An 11536-nucleotide genomic window follows, 5' to 3' on the forward strand; every position below is an offset into this window, starting at 1 on the left:
CTTGCCGTGGTTTGGACCTGGCTACCTCTTAGCTATACCTCCTCCCCCAAATGCCATCCCTTTTCTATGTTTTATTTGTGTGTGTGTGTGTGTGTGTGTGTGTGTGTGTGTGTGTGTGTGTGTGTGTTTATGTGCACACTAGCAAATACGCAGGTAACAGGAATGATACTCAACTAGTGAGCACCTGGGCCACGTGCTTTCTTTTCGGTGGGCCACACAGTAGAACGAGTTCACCTGTGCTCAGCTGACGTGATGGCTGATTGGGGTTGTTAACTTGACTGCATCTGGGGTCGATCGAAACCCAAGCCTGTGGGCACGCCTGTGAGGGGTTTTCTTGACTGGCTCATATGAAGTGGGAAGACCCCCTGCCAAATCTGGGCCACACCTCTGGTTTCAGGCCACATAAAAGAAACACGGAAGCTGCTTCTTACTGTCTGCTTGATGTCATTGTTGCTGGCGTGTTCATCTGTCTGCTGCTGAGGCATTCCTTCACTGGTAACGTAACGTACTTGTCCAGTATGTAATGTAAACTGAAGACCAGCTGAACCATGAAGCCTCAGGGGCTGAGAAACTACTGGATTCTTGGTCTTTTGTCAGGACACAGCCATTGTTGGACTAGCTGGACTGCAGCCTGTAAGCTGTTCTAAGGAGTCCTCTTTAGTAATAAAGGTTTAGTCTATCAGTTCTGTTTCTTTTGACAACCCTCTCTAATACAGAGGACCCCAGTGTAAGAAAAACAGAAAAAAAGACTTTAATGAAATTAAATAAATGAAGCCAAACCCCAAGAGCTGGAAGTAGCTGGAATATGCTTTAGAGGCACATGAGGTACATCGAAAAATGATGTTTTGGTGCAGCATGTTTTCAAAAGTGTGTGTGCTACTGTTATTAGTTATAAAGTCAATATCTGATATGTAGGATATCTGATATGTGTGACCCCCAAAGGGGCAGTGACCCGCAGGTTGAGAATCACTGTTTTAGTGTTAAGCCCATGCAGTGAATAGGGTTCATTTTTTTTAGATTAAAAAAAAATATTTTAATTGCGTGTATATGTCTATGTGTTGTTATGCACGGGTGAGTGTCTACCCAGGGAGGTCCAGAGGGGCCCTGTAAATTATAGGTGGTTCCTTCCAGGATGGGTGATGGGAACTAAATTTGGTCCTCTACAAGAGTTGATGCCATCTTAATCTGTAAGCCATCTCTCAAGCCCGGTAGGCCTGTTGTCGCTTCCTAGGTGGTGGCTTGAGTTTATTCGGAAGTGGGCAGCTGGCACTGGAGCAGTCCATACAAAACTCTTTGAGCGTCAGTGCCCTCAACTGCTGACCTTGTAGGGAGGAGCGGATGGTGAAGGACCTGTGAGAGAGGACAAACAACCTTCGATTCCAGATATTGAAGTAGACTGTGGGAACAGTGGTGATTGAAGTAAAGATTCATCCAGAGCCTATACAATTAGTATGCAGAGATCACTACATAAGTTACCCTTCCAACAAGCCACAGCACTCCCGCACTCCCGCACTCCCCCAACTCCCCGACCCGCACCCCTCAAAAGAGACTTGGCAGTTCAGGCAGTGTTGTCCTGGTATCCGGTGCTGGTCCCTTATTGTTTACAGACTAATCCACAGTCTGTATTTTTCCTCACTGTCTGTGCCTGGCAATGTAGTGGTAGCCGTGAACAGAGAGCTTAGGACCCGACCGCCATGAATGCAAGAGTCAGGTGGTCTGAAGATTTTTGTTCCGTTTTGTTAAGTGTGTGGGTGTACATGTACATATGTGTGCACATGGAAGACGGAGGTGTCCTCCATTTTTTTTCATCTTGTTATTTGTTTGAGACAGTTTCTCACTGAACAAGGAGCTCATGGATTGACTAGGCTGGGTGGCCAGTGAGCCCTTGAGAGTTTCTTGTCTTTGTCTTCCCATCACTGGGAATATAGATACATCTGGCAACACACAGCTGATGATAAGAATTTTGGGGATTTGAATGCAGAGCCTTGTGCTTGCAAACAACCACGTTACTGACCACCTCCCTAGGCCCTGTTTTACTTCGTTTGAGATGGGGTCTCACTGTGCCAGTCTGGCTTTGAACTTGGGATCCTTCTGCCTGGACTTCTTAAGTGCTGAGATCGCTACTTTTATTTACTAGTTGGCAATATTTAATTAAGTGTAGTTATGCTTTTTTGTTCTCTCTCTCTCTCTCTCTCTCTCTCTCTCTCTCTCTCTCTCTCTCTCTCTTTCTCTCTCTCTTTGTGTGTGTGTGTTTCCTAGACTAGGCTTCTCTGTAGCCCTGGCCATCCTGGAAATTGTAAGGGCTTTCATTCATTTACTTAATTAAAAATATTTGCTGAATGTTTTCTGAATACCAAACACACACTGTAAATGATATTTTCATGAGTGTGCTCCCCATGGATCCAATAGTTAAGTCAGATGTCAACACATAAGCCTGGAAGAGGATGACCTGAACTTGTATTGTTGATGATGTTGCTCCAGGACAAGTGTTTAACATGTAATGACTGCAGTGATTATTTTTTGCATAGAAACAAAAACATTTTGCCTAGAAAATAGTTTTTTCTTTGTTCTTTTAGATATTTGCTTCCTCTGTTATTAGGAACAGAATTGGTTTTCCTCAGCAGTAGCTATTTTATTTATTTATTTATTTATTTATTTATTGTGTGTGAGCGCATATGCAAGGGTGTACAAGTATGGGGGTGTGTGAGGACAACTTTCAGGAATCAGTTTTCTCATTCTGTCACATGGTTCTAGGTCCTCCCCTGAACTCAGGTCCTCCTGCTTGGCAGCCAGCTCCTGGCCCTGTAGCACTTTCTTAAGGCCTCAGTTTACTCTGTAGGTAACAGTATCTCATTCAGAGGGTCACTGCAAGGATAAAGTTAAATTATTCATTTAAAATACTTAAACAGTGCCTACCTACAATGAACCAATTAAAACCTGTTGTTTCTATGGAGCTTTAGTATTAGAATGTTGGTAATTATTTAGCATATCTGCATATATAGGCCATAGATGTAACTGAGATAGTAGCATTGTAACCAATGTTTTCTCAAACAAAACGTGTTGAAGAATAAACTGGGTTCTAAGATTGGATAGCTCTTTATGAAAATTTAACAATGGCTCTTTAGGACAACCAGCAATAAAACAATTTAGGAGTCCTGAACTTTTTGCCCGGAAGAAAATAAAACTAACATTTCCCAAGAGGGTGAAGTTGCCCAGAGTACCCTAGTAGTTTAACTTAGTTTTGTTTTTTAATAACCAAAGAAAAAATTCAAGTTTCAGTTTTCAATAAAATAAACAAGTAGCTGATTTTGAGGCGTTTGAAATTAATGTTTGTAAGCCAGGTGCGGATATCACATGCCATTGATCCCAGCACTTTGGAGGCAGAGGCAGGCAGGTTTCTGTGAGTTTGAGGCCAGCCTGGTCTACAGAGTAAGTTCTAGGACAGTCAGGGCTACACAGAAAAACTGAAAGAAAAAGGGAAAGAAAAAAAAAGAAGAGAAAAACTAATGTTTGTAAGGATTGATTAGGTTGAGTTTTAAATTATTATCCTTTAGCATATAAGAAAAATTGCATAAAAACTTTAGAATTAGCTTTTATAAATTCACTTAACAGAGGGCTATGCAGCTCCACTGGGGTGTTCTAAGATTAGTTTCTTTCTACACAGTGCTAAAGCTTCTGAAGAATTCTAATTTTTGGCCAGAACGGGTGCTGCTTATATAGGTCAGTAATGCCAGCACTCAGGAGTTGAAGGTTATCCTTAACTTTGTGGCAAGTTCAAGGCCAGTCTGAGCTACATGTGTCTCAGAAGCCATCTGACAGATAAAGTTAGTTAATTGAGACGTCTGACCTGGTAGCCAGCTGTGCATGTGGACTTTGCCTAGATATATCTTCTAGTAGTGTGGCAGTAATAGAGATTTATGATGAGACCAGCAAAAAAGAAAAAAGAAAAGATTAGCCTGTGTTTAATTAAACCTATGTCTCAATGGCCTGATAAGCTATGCAACCCTGGCCAGTGAATGCTTGAGAGGGATCATCTAGGACCACATATCCTATCATAAAAGACAGTTATGTTTTCTTTTTTAAGTATCATCTCGTTACAGAGAGGATTCAAACTGGGCCCTTCCCAGATGCTAGGGAAATACTTGAGCCTTAAGCTACATTGGCAGCTTTGTGAAGTTCACACTTGGTTCTCTATGGGCCCCTCTCAAGAGGAACTCTGTTTTCTTTTGCACAGAGTTTCTCCTTTCTGGAACCCTGCCTCATGACTTCACCTACAGCAACTCACCTCCCCAAACCCCATCTCCAAGGACACACCACTCCCTGCACTGGGGGCTGCATCTTCAGAGTAGAATTAGAAGGGTGGCATTTGTGCCTTTCACTGGAAATGCAAATATATCTGTCTTCCTGTGAGAGAGAGACAAAAAATGAAGAAAATGAACAAAATCAGTTTATCTCTGAATGGAATATTTTAATGATTAAAAAAATAAGATACCAGGCAATAGATATTATATGGAAAAGTTTATTATATGAGCATGGGGAGAGAAGAAAAGGGGGGGAGCAGAGACAGAGAGAGAGAGAGAGAGAGAGAGAGAGAGAGAGAGAGAGAGAGAGACAGAGAGACAGAGAGACAGAGAGAGAGACAGAGAGAGAGACAGAGAGAGAGACAGAGAGAGAGACAGAGAGACAGAGAGAGAGGAAGAGAAGAAGAGGAAGAGAAGAAGAGGAAGAGAGACAGGAAGAGGAAGAGAGGAAGAGAGTGGAGGAGGGAAAGCAAGAGGGAGGAAGAGAATAAGAGGTAAGCGGGAGGGGTGAGGTGGCTCTGTCCTTTTGTATACTAGGCAGAGCCACTCCTAGTGGCAGGTAGGCAATGACATCACAGGTAGGCAGACTGGTACAGAATCCAAACAGAATGGCCATGGTGGGAGAAATAAGCAAGGAACGAGATGGAACATAAGAAAATGAGAGCTATGGCCCTTCTGATGATGGGATGTTTCTGCTATGGTCTGAGGAAGAGGGAGGAGCCAAGCCAGGAGAAGAGCATGCCCTACAGAAGGGGCATCCCTGGCCAAGTGGGATGTTCTAGATCAGACACAGGACTGATGTGATTTGACAGGGATGTAGGATGAGCAACAAGAGGGGACTCTATGGTAGCCAGGGCTGGACAGCTTTCTTTGTGTATGTGTGTGTGTGTGTGTGTGTGTGTGTGTGTGTGTGTGTGTGTATGTATATGTATATGTGTGTGTGTGGTGGGTGTAGGAGTGAGTGTGTACCATAGTATGTAGGAAGGTCAAAAGACAACTTCTACCAGCTGGTTCTCCTCTTGTATAATACAGGTCCTAAGGACTGAATCCAGGTCATTAGGCTTGGTGGCTAGTGCTTTCAACTATGGTCCCTGAGGAATATCTTGGAAGTACAGCTTCCTCAATTTATTCTGCCTGTAGGAATATCCTTTGAAATCCAGACATCTAAATACCTATGGTGCTTCAGGAAGGCTGAGTCGGTGGGTGGGTGAACGGGAGCAGTGGCACCTGAAAGAGAGAAGTGAGACCAAGCTGACTCATTACCCGAGGCAGGCTTTTACTGTGTACGAAGAAGCAATTCTCAGACCTAACTCTTCTGGGAAAGTTGGGTTTCTGTTTTCTCCCAGTTGAACCATTCCCTCCTGTAGGAAGGAAGGAGATTCTGGAAGGTGGGAGGCTGACAAGATTCACAACTCCCCTCCCCACGACTATAAAAGCACTAAACATTACTGGGAAGGAGAGACTGTCTCCGGAGGAGACACCTGCAAGTTGGGCAACTTTTGTGAACCTTACTCAGGATAGATAGTATGAGCTTTTTGGTGATGTAGATGCTTTTGAGTTGCCCATGTCCCTGTAAGTAAGTCTTTACTCATGTACCTACCTGCAAGGAACCCCAACAGCTCATTGGTTCTCTAAACTAGAGTTGGATGGAATCATTTCTTTTGTATGTCCCAGTACTTTGTCTGGGACAAAACCAAAGCCAACCAAAAAAATTGTTCACATCCAACCAGAAAAATCACAAGAGACAGATAATTCAGCCATGTCATCAGTTAAAAACCACTGTTCTGTGATTGGAGAATAACTTTGTAGGGTCATGTGCAAGGCCTAGAACACACACAGGCATCAAAGCCACCCACACAATGAGACCCCACACTGCTTGATTCCTTCTCTAACCAAGCCCATCCAACCACAGGAGGCACTGTGCCTCCTCACCCAACATCGAAGAGTCTTTGTCCTAGTTTGAAAGAGCCAGAAGAAGCCTTTGCGGGAATCTCTCATGTAGTGCCAGTGATGTCCTTGACAGGTGGAATATATCTACTTCTTGCTGTTTGTCACGTTCGGTGACTGTTGCAGACTCCTGAGTGCCTGGTCTCTCTGAGAAAGAAGTCCTAAATCCTCTCTTCCACTTTTCTATGTTGCAGACAAAAGAGTCCTAGAAAACTTGTACAAACTCAATGCGGTCGCCTTGTGTGGAATCGACAGCCTTGGACCTCAGGCCTACAGGTTCCAGGTGAGCTTTCATGGCTCTTGAGGATTTGCTACATTGCATGCCTTTTCATTGTTCAACTACTATACTATAGAAATCACTGCCTATGGAACCAACACTGAAAATTACACTTAAAGTGTCTCTTCAGTAAAAGAAAATACATACTGCTTCCTAGAAGGGTCTCACCTAGTGACATGGAAGCACTGCAGAGCATGAAATGTTAACCGTTTGTGAGCAGGGTAGATAGATGGTTTCCTGGGACAGGGCATGCATGGTCTCCACTCACCCCAGTGCAGGAACCATGAGGAAATAGAGATGCTCTCATCTCTTAGTGCTGGAGTGTTAAAGGCTTGATGCCAATTCTCAGAAAGCCAGTGACTGCCCAGGGAGTATGAGGCTAGCCAGTGACTACAGCCAGCGTCGTAACTGTGGAAACATGCTTGCCTTGGCTTTTTAAAATCCTTTTGTGAACTGGACCATGATATAGAACTATTTTCATAGCAGTTTCTTGTAACAGAGTGTAATTATATTAATGGCCAAATAAATGAAGCATTGTTTATTTTGTAGCTTTTAAGCAGGTCGTCTGGACGGGCCAGTTATCACGTCAAAGTGATATCTAAAGGCCATATATTTTATAGTATTTATTTAGGCAGTGTTTACCTTGACATTTTTAAAAAAATTAAAAAAGGAAGGAGTCAGGTAAGCATCGAGGAGACAGAGTCCCCCATGCTCTGAACTAACTGCCTTTTGTGTATGCCTCCTTAGCCCCTCAGAAGTGCTCCTTGTGTGGTTGTAAAGAAGGAGAAACGTGGGTGAGGGAAGGAAAGTACGTTTGCAGAGCAGACCGGACATGCTTTCTGGAACAGCTTGTTCTTGGGCTTTTGCTCCACCCAGCTTTAGTCATTAGCTCTAAGTTCAAACAGGACTTAACGTTGGGAGGGCCGCACTAATGAGGAGACTGTACAAATGAACATAGCACCACGTGGCACATCCGGCTGGGAGGGGTGACTCTTTAACTACAGGACAGGTCAGGGCCTCTCTCTTGACTCCTACTGTAGGTCCTACTATTCTTCTCCTGGATCTTCATTCAGATGATTTTCCTGAGTCTTCATTCATTCATTCACTTGTTCGTTCATTCATTGATTAAGGTAACAAGTGTCAGGCATTAGTGACTCTCTGTGGATGTTGTCAAAGTCACTGTGCTTTTCAATAATAAGGGCAATAGAGCAGCTAGTGACTTCAGTTACACATTGTTTGGATTTCTATCCCTGCGCTAGTTGAAGGGGCCACCTGGCAGACCTTATAGAAGGCCATAGCCCAGGGGCGGGTCCAGAGAGGGACTCTGTGATTCTAACTTTGACCCAGAACTACTGTAGAATGCCAAAAAGAGGGACCTGAAATGCCTCTTCTCTTGCTTGTGATCCCCCTACTAGGAGGTGGAGGCAGGAGGATCAGAGGTTGAAGGTCATCACAGTGAGTTTCAGCTACACAGTGAGTTTGAAGCCAGCCTGTCCTACATGAGACCTTAAAAAAAAGTTTGTCTTCCACAAAATGAAAGCCCTTGACTGGCTATCTCAAGCAAGGCATTACTATGGGATGTGGCTTTCAGGGGTGGCAACGGATTGATTGTTCTGGTCTATGCCTGGGAAAGGAAAGTGAGATGCTTGGGGCATACATTTTACAAAAGCCTTGGGTCTCAGGGCCGTATAAGTATTTTCATCCATGCGCTTTCTTAAACCGGGGCCCCTACGTGCATCATTTATTTTACTCTCTCTCTCTCCAACTCTGTCCTAAAGACTCCATAATCAAGTTTGGAAAATAGTATTTACCATATACTATGTGTTCTCAAATAGTCCCTACGAATCCATTAGAGGCTGTGCAGTTTTCTGTAAGCAAGGGCTCTCATGAGCCCTACTTAACCCTGTGTGCGCCATGAGACAGATTTTGAGACAGGCTCACTCCATTGCCCAGGCTACCCAGGAAACGACAGTGTAGCCTAAGCTGGCCTTAAACTAGTGGTAATCCTTCTGCTTCGGTCTCCTGAATACTAAACTTAGAGCTGTCTGTCACCACACACAGCTTTCTTCCTATGGTAGCTGAGGCACAAGAATTGCTGTGAGTCTGAAACTGGTACAGTGAGCACCTGGCCCAGGCTACACAGTGAGACCTTGCCTCAGGAATACTGGTCAGGAACTAACGCAGAATGTTTACATAAGGAATTATTCATTGTTTTGAAGTTTTGTTTGCTCAACAAAAGAGTATCAGGCAGTTTTACGTTACAGCTACAAAATACCTGAGAGAATCTTTTAAAAGGAAGAAATAAATTTGACTCATGCTTTCAGTTCATGCATTGCCACTTGGCCCTGTGGCCTTTGGACCTGAATGTTCTGCCTCAGGAATGGTAGTGCATGTGGAAGGGGAAGCTGCTTTCATTAAGGCCAGGAAGCAAAAAGGGAGAGGAGGGGTCAGGGTCCCCCCACTGTTCCTTTCAAGACTGTATCTCAAAATGACCCCATTTATTTCCACCAGACCCCATTTCCTGAAAGCCCCTTGAACCTCCCAGTAGGGCTCCAGACTGGTAGCCAGCCTTTACCTCCGCGCATTGGCCTTTACGCGCATACGCCCTTCAGTGCATGGGCTGTTGGAGGGCATTTCATACCCACACTATGGCCAGTAGCTATTTCCTATCCTACGGTTGATTGGACTGAGCTCTTAGTAGCATGAGAGAAAGGGAAGGGTTTGAACATTATTCAGGCTGTTCAGCCTCAAGCTTATCAGTTCACTGATTGGACCAATACTGAGTAAGCACTTACTTTGACTAGGAATACAGTGATGAATGAAAGGAGTCTCTTACCACAGAGGAGCGTATGTTCTCTCTGAGTCTAAATGGATCTTGATAATTATTGTAGAAGAGCAATACAAGCAAGAAAAATAGCTCACAAAAATACCCATTGACTGCCAGGCCTCCAGAGGAAATTAGCTGCATAGGGAGAAATGCTTGTGATCTTTTCTTTTCTTTTTTCTTTTTTTCTTTTTTTTCCTTTGAGACAGGGTTTCTTTGTGTAGCCTTGGCCATCCTAGAATTACTCTGTAGACCAGGCTGGCCTTCAACTCAGAGATCCACCTGAATGCTGGGATTAAAGGTGTGTGGTCTGTTTGTGATATTTTAGAAGTTCTCACTCACTCAGATTTCAGATTCTGGAGAAACCCTGAAGCCGATTGTCATTTGAGTAAGAAGTTAGTTAGAAGGCTTATGAATGACATAGACATAGGTACGGCTAGATAACAGCATGGCAGGAATTTTATGCCACAGTAAGCAGATAGCATGGCAGGAACTCAGGTGAGGGTGCAGGACAGTGAGCCTGGAAGAGGCAGAGGCTTACACATCCTAGAGGAAGGGGGAAGGTTTAAAGGCACCATCAGTGGGCTGACCAGCTCTCAACCCAGGCCCAGATCCAGAGCTCCGAATTGGCCCACTGCCAAATCTATATCATCTGCAGACAGTTGGGATGCACGAAAGAGCCAGTCCTGCTGTCCCAAAGCTGCAGGATCTCCATGACACAGGGCAACAGCAGGATAACCAGGACGAGTCCTGATGAGGATCCAATGTTGATGGTGTCCCAGAAGCCTGAGACCTCGGACCAGACCAATGAGTCATTGCAATGAACATTTGCAAGTGAAGATCTGTGGACAGAGGGATATATTGTGGGACACACTGTGAGATACTACAGCTTCCATGATGAGGCCTTTTCTATGCTTTGTTTTTGTTGTTGTTTGTGTGTCTTTTAGTGGGGGAGATTGCAAGGGCAAAGGGTGGAGATGAGTGGGGTTGGGTGCATAATGTGAAACTCAAAGAATCAATAAAAAGTTAAAAAAAAAAAAGAACCCACAGAGATAGATAAAAGATAGATAGATAGATAGATAGAGGGATGGATAACATAATCTACCCTACAGACACATTTTAGCAGGCACACATAGCCCACAATGCACAGTATGTGCACCCACACACAACATCACCATACCCTCCCAACACAGTGTGTGCATCATCACTCACACTTGCGTTCTCCCTTCTTCCTCCTGTGAGAGGCACCAGCAGCTCCCTACATGGTCTGATTCCCCCAAACTTCTGTTGTGCACTTGCCTTGCAGGATTCAGGCAGAGCCCCTTCTTGGAAGGCCCTTCTGAAAGACACAAAGCAGGACACCAGGAGGGAAACCCCCTAGACACCTATCGGCAAAGTTCCACATCAGATCAGAACCAACCAGCTTCCATGTCCCAGTGGACTCAGTTGTGTGCTGCTTTGACCTCTCCTCCATATCATAGCCAGTTGAATTGTCTTCTTGCCATTAACACACACACACACACACTCACACTCACACTCTCTCGATGAGATGGATCCATATTCACCATGACATCACTGGCTACCCCTGCAGTGTTCTCCAAACTAAAATAGACATGCACATTTCCTCGGTGGTTTGTTAGGCATACAGTTTTTAGGGGGAAAGAAAAGGAAAAACAAAACAAAACAAAAAACCTTCTGCAACTGGGCCAAAGCTAGCTGTGTCTTGCAGGACTTGGCTTAAGGTTACACTCACATTTGACCTTCCGTGTTTGTAGAGAGGATTAAGGACTGATGAGGGCAGGGCCTTGAGCAAATAAAGACATTTGGCAGAGGGGCATGTACACACACACATACCTACGTGTGCTCTGCAGGAGAGTTCAGTCTGTGACATGAGATGGTGTCTGCACTTCAGAACCAGGGACACAGCGGGCGGAAGGGCCTCTGAAGGAACTGGTACTGATGGGCTGTAGGAACGTGAGAGACTTAAGAATGGAGCTGCTGGCCTGTTCCTCAGCTCAGGAACAGAGAAGTGGCAGACTACGAATTCTGCAGTCTCTGCACTGATGGCTCCAGACGCCTCCAGGCTTACATCAAGCTGCCCAAAGTTCCCAAGGCAAAGAGTGAGCACCGTAAAGAATCAAAACACCACTGATGGGAGGCTGGCCCCTGCCTCTGCTTTACCCGCAT

The 11536-nt window shown here is 44.6% G+C and overlaps 1 long non-coding RNA gene across 1 annotated transcript; it reads left to right on the top strand.

Moving 5' to 3' along the window:
• Positions 1-400: 400 nt before the first annotated feature.
• On the top strand, positions 401-10365 carry LOC311588207. The gene is made up of 3 exons (XR_014776110.1): positions 401-495; positions 6443-6531; positions 10008-10365. It is a non-coding gene; the product is annotated as an uncharacterized lncRNA (long non-coding RNA).
• The last annotated feature ends 1171 nt before the right edge of the window (positions 10366-11536 follow it).

Source organism: Acomys minous, assembly GCF_964271855.1.
Source record: "Acomys minous genome assembly, chromosome: 17".
Classification (NCBI taxonomy): domain Eukaryota; kingdom Metazoa; phylum Chordata; class Mammalia; order Rodentia; family Muridae; genus Acomys; species Acomys minous.